Here is a 6,000-nt window from a genome sequence, read left to right on the forward strand (position 1 = left end):
GTTTTTTCCAAAATTCGTGCGCAGGAAACCATTTTGCACTGATGCAGATTACCCCGCTTTGGTTGGTTTAGGTTAGGTTAGGTTAGTGGGGCACCTGCGCAGACGTTGTTGCGCAGTGCAGTCTTATGACTTGCGCATGTGAGGGCACCTTGAGCTCGTTATGGTTTATTGTATATTATTAAACACATTCAAAAATTCGATTCAGTCACTTTAAAAAGTATAATATATTTTGGGCTTCACTTTGATACCTGATTTAATTTTTTTACAAAGATATTTTATTGGACACATACTTTCAGTAATTGCAAGTACACCAATCACTTATCACTTAAATATGATGTTATTGAAAATTTCATTGTGGAAGTATATATGCTGTCACACGAAGAATGATTTATTAAAATATTTTTTAATTTTATTTTACACTACATGTAATTACTACAGTGAGCCCAGTCATCGTTAAAAAGAATATATGTTCTCAAATTACATAGGTCCAGTTTCTGCAGATACGCGATGTCTGTATATAATTTACGTGTTACTAACTCGTACAAACGTCTTTACTGAGCACACATGGCATGAAAATGCCCATTTACTGAAGTCGTATGTCTCAATGTGGCGAACCGCACATATTCTTGCGTGTTATGTTGGATTTTTGTTTCAATTGTTTCTATTCTCACACGTCACCGAGAAGACATCCTTACACTGAGATTCAGTGTAGGTTGCACCCGTTAATACTTGATTGAACGGTGGTAATTAATCTTGTTAATGGTCCCGAAGAACTCTATTCCTAGAACACAAAGTTACGTTGATACTGACCGACCGGTATCAAATAATCCCAACCGTAGTTTAATGGCGACTATTCCAATGGGACCAGCCGACTGTTCCATGACAGAATCAGTACTGACTGTCTTCTGATTGGTCCTCGATGCCATTCGAAATATTGATTTCTTTCCATTTAGGTCGTCACAGATGGCACGTCTTATCTTTGGTTCCGTATTTTTCCGATAGACTGCGTCCTTGTGTTTGTAGGTCGTGTCCTCGAGTAAATGTGAGGCAATATTTTCGATATATTTTGTTGAAGTTTGACATAGGACACCAATATGTTACCACAAGTTTGACGTGCGCCACGAATTCCGCGCCCACCAAACATTGCAATTGATGTACCAGAAATTTATATTCAGTTTCTTTGTGAGGCGATTTATATTAATAAATGAAGTACTATCATTCACGTATGTTTATTCCGATTCTTTCGTTACATGATATTTATTTATAGTGAGTTAGATTGGGTCATCGTTACGCATGAATCTGCTACGTATTTGCGTTAACATCTACACTGCATCAATTTTGGAAGAAATATTTCTTGTGGAAACATTATGTAATTTTAGACGTGTTATGATGTATTACACGCATATAAGCACTAATTGTGTTATATGGGGATTGTGTGAGCGCTTAATATCGTTATTGATAAGTGGTCGTGGCCGACTTTGCGCATCCTCCACCTCACGACTTTGATGCCTTTGTTCGAATTTCTAAAAGGCGATAAGATATAAGAGATTATGAATATCATTAACTTACCTGTGGCATGACGTCCATACAAAATTTCAATAATTTCTGAGCATCCATTCGGTTTTTCCAAAATTCGTGCGCAGGAAACCATTTTGCACTGATGCAGATTACCCCGTTTTGGTTGGTTTGGGTTAGGTTAGGTTAGGTTAGGTTAGGTTAGTAGGGCACCTGCGCAGACGTTGTTGCGCAGTGCAGTCGTATGACTTGCGCATGTGAGGGCACCTTGAGCTCGTTATGGTTAATTGTATATTATTAAACACTCAAAAATTCGATTCCGTCACTTTAAAAAGTATATTATATTCTGGGCTTCACTTTCATACCTGATTTAATTTTTTTACAAGGATATTTTATTGGACACATACTTTCAGTAATTGCAAGTACACCAATCACTTATCACTTAAATATGATGTTATTGAATATTTCATTGTGGAAGTATATATGTTGTTACACGAAGAATAATTTATTAAAATATTTATTTAATTTTATATTACACTACATGTAATTACTACAGTGACCCCAGTCATCGTTATAAAGGATAAATGTTCTCAAATTACATAGGTCCAGCTTCTGCAGATAGACGATGTATGTATATGATTTACGTGTTACTAACTCGTACAAACGTCTTTACTGAGCACACATGGCATGGAAATGTCCATTCACTGAAGTCGTATGTCTCAATGTGGCGAACCGCACATATACTTGCGTGTTATGTTTGATTGTTGTTTCAATTGTTTCTATTCTCACACGTCACCGAGAAGACATCCCTACACTGAGATTCAGTGTAGGTAGCACCCGTTAATACTTGATTGAACGGTGGTAATTAATCTTGTTAATGGTCCCGAAGAACTCTATTCCTAAAACACAAAGTTACGTTGATACTGACCGACCGGTATCAAATAATCCGAACCGTAGTTTAATGGCGACTATTCCAATGGGACCAGCCGACTGTTCCAAGACGGAATCAGTACTGACTGTCTTCTGATTGGTCCTCGATGCCATTCGAAAGTATTGATTTCTTTCCATTTAGGTCGTCACAGATGGCTCGTCTTATCTTTGGTTCCGTATTTTTCCGATAGACTGCCTCATTGTGTTTGAGTGTCGTGTCCTCGAGTAAATGTGAGGCCATATTTTCGATATATTTTGTAGATATTTGACATAGGACACCAATATGTTACCACAAGTTTGACGTGCGCCACGAATTCCGCGTCCACCAAACATTGCAATTGATGTAACAGAGATTTATATTCAGTTTCTTTGTGAGGCAATTTATATTAATAAATGACGTACTATCATTCACTATGTTTATTCCGATTCTTTCGTTACATGATACTTATTTATAGTGAGTTAGATTGGGTCATCGTTAAGCATGGATGTGCTACGTATTTGCGTCAACATCTACACTGCATCAATTTTGGAAGAAATATTTCTTGTGGAAACATTATGTAATTTTAGACGTGTTATGATGTATCACATGAATATAAGCACTAATTGTGTTATATGGGGATTGTGTGAGCGCTTAATATCGTTATTGATAAGTAGTTGTGGCAGACTTTGCGCATCCTCCACCTCACGAATTTGATGCCTTCGTGCTAATTTCTAAAAAGCGATAAGACATAATAGAGTATGAATATCATTAACTTACCTGTGGCATGACGTCCATACAAAATTTCAATAATTTCTGAGCATCCATTCGCTTTTTCCAAAATTCGTGCGCAGGAGACCATTTTGCACTGATGCAGATTACCCCGTTTTGGTTGGTTTGGGTTAGGTTAGGTTAGGTTAGGTTAGGTTAGGTTAGTGGGGCACCTGCGCAGACGTTGTTGCGCAGTGCAGTCGTATGACTTGCGCATGTGAGGGCACCTTGAGCTCGTTATGGTTAATTGTATATTATTAAACACTCAAAAATTCGATTCCGTCACTTTAAAAAGTATATTATATTCTGGGCTTCACTTTCATACCTGATTTAATTTTTTTACAAGGATATTTTATAGGACACATACTTTCAGTAATTGAAAGTACACCAATCACTTATCACTTAAATATGATGTTATTGGATATTTCATTGTGGAAGTATATATGTTGTTACACGAAGAATAATTTATTAAAATATTTATTTAATTTTATATTACACTACATGTAATTACTACAGTGACCCCAGTCATCGTTATAAAGGATAAATGTTCTCAAATTACATAGGTCCATCTTCTGCAGATAGACGATGTATGTATATGATTTACGTGTTACTAACTCGTACAAACGTCTTTACTGAGCACACATGGCATGGAAATGTCCATTCACTGAAGTCGTATGTCTCAATGTGGCGAACCGCACATATACTTGCGTGTAATGTTTGATTGTTGTTTCAATTGTTTCTATTCTCACACGTCACCGAGAAGACATCCCTACACTGAGATTCAGTGTAGGTAGCACCCGTTAATACTTGATTGAACGGTGGTAATTAATCTTGTTAATGGTCCGGAAGAACTCTATTCCTAAAACACAAAGTTACGTTGATACTGACCGACCGGTATCAAATAATCCGAACCGTAGTTTAATGGCGACTATTCCAATGGGACCAGCCGACTGTTCCAAGACGGAATCAGTACTGACTGTCTTCTGATTGGTCCTCGATGCCATTCGAAAGTATTGATTTCTTTCCATTTAGGTCGTCACAGATGGCTCGTCTTATCTTTGGTTCCGTATTTTTCCGATAGACTGCCTCATTGTGTTTGAGTGTCGTGTCCTCGAGTAAATGTGAGGCAATATTTTCGATATATTTTGTAGAAGTTTGACATAGGACACCAATATGTTACCACAAGTTTGACGTGCGCCACGAATTCCGCGTCCACCAAACATTGCAATTGATGTAACAGAGATTTATATTCAGTTTCTTTGTGAGGCAATTTATATTAATAAATGACGTACTATCATTCACTATGTTTATTCCGATTCTTTCGTTACATGATACTTATTTATAGTGAGTTAGATTGGGTCATCGTTAAGCATGGATCTGCTACGTATTTGCGTCAACATCTACACTGCATCAATTTTGGAAGAAATATTTCTTGTGGAAACATTATGTAATTTTAGACGTGTTATGATGTATTACACGCATATAAGCACTAATTGTGTTATATGGGGATTGTGTGAGCGCTTAGTATCGTTATTCATAATTGGTCGTGGCCGACTCTGCGCATTCTCCACCTCACGACTTTGATGCCTTCGTGCGAATTTCTAAAAAGCGATAAGACATAATAAAGTATGAATATCATTAACTTACCTGTGGCATGACGTCCATACAAAATTTCAATAATTTCTGAGCATCCATTCGCTTTTTCCAAAATTCGTGCACAGGAAACCATTTTGCACTGATGCAGATTACCCTGTTTTGTTTGGTTTGGGTTAGGTTAGGTTAGGTTAGGTTAGTGGGGCACCTGCGCAGACGTTGTTGCGTAGTGCAGTCGTATGACTTGCGCATGTGAGGGCACCTTGAGCTCGTTATGATTAATTGTATATTATTAAACTCTCAAAGATTCGATTCCGTCACTTTAAAAAGTATATTATATTCTGGGCTTCACTTTCATACCTGATTTAATTTTTTACAAGGATATTTTATTGGACACATACATTCAGTAATTGCAAGTACACCAATCACTTATCACTTAAATATGATGTTATTGAATATTTCATTGTGGAAGTATATATGTTACACGAAGATTAATTTATTAAAATATTTATTTAATTTTATATTACACTACATGTAATTACTACAGTGACCCCAGTCATCGTTATAGGGAATAAATGTTCTCAAATTACATAGGTCCAGCTTCTGCAGTTACGCGATGTCTGTATATAATTTACGTGTTACTAATTCGTACAAACGTCTTTACTGAGCACACATGGCATGGAAATGTCCATTCACTGAAGTCGTATGTCTCAATGTGGCGAACCGCACACATTGTTGCGTGTTATGTTGCATTGTTGTTTAAATTGTTTCTATTCTCACACGTCACCGAGAAGACATCCTTACACTGAGATTCAGTGTAGGTAGCACCCGTTAATACTTGATTGAACGGTGGTAATTAATCTTGTTAATGGTCCCGAAGAACTCTATTCCTAGAACACAAAGTTACGTTGATACTGACCGACCGGTATCAAATAATCCCAACCGTAGTTTAATGGCGACTATTCCAATGGGACCAGCCGAGTGTTCCAAGACAGAATCAGTACTGACTGGCTTCTGGTTGGTCCTCGATGCCATTCGAAAGTATTGATTTCTTTCCATTTAGGTCGTCACAGATGGCACGTCTTATCTTTGGTTCCGTATTTTCTGCGATAGACTGCGTCTTTGTGTTTGTACGTCGTGTTCTAGAGTAAATGTGAGGCAATATTTTCGATATATTTTGTAGAAGTTTGACATAGGACACCAATATGTTACGA

This window comes from Zootermopsis nevadensis, unplaced genomic scaffold (genome assembly GCF_977971745.1).
Source record: "Zootermopsis nevadensis isolate Lab colony 2312 unplaced genomic scaffold, Znev_1.0 Znev_ptg000008l, whole genome shotgun sequence".
NCBI lineage: Eukaryota > Metazoa > Arthropoda > Insecta > Blattodea > Termopsidae > Zootermopsis > Zootermopsis nevadensis.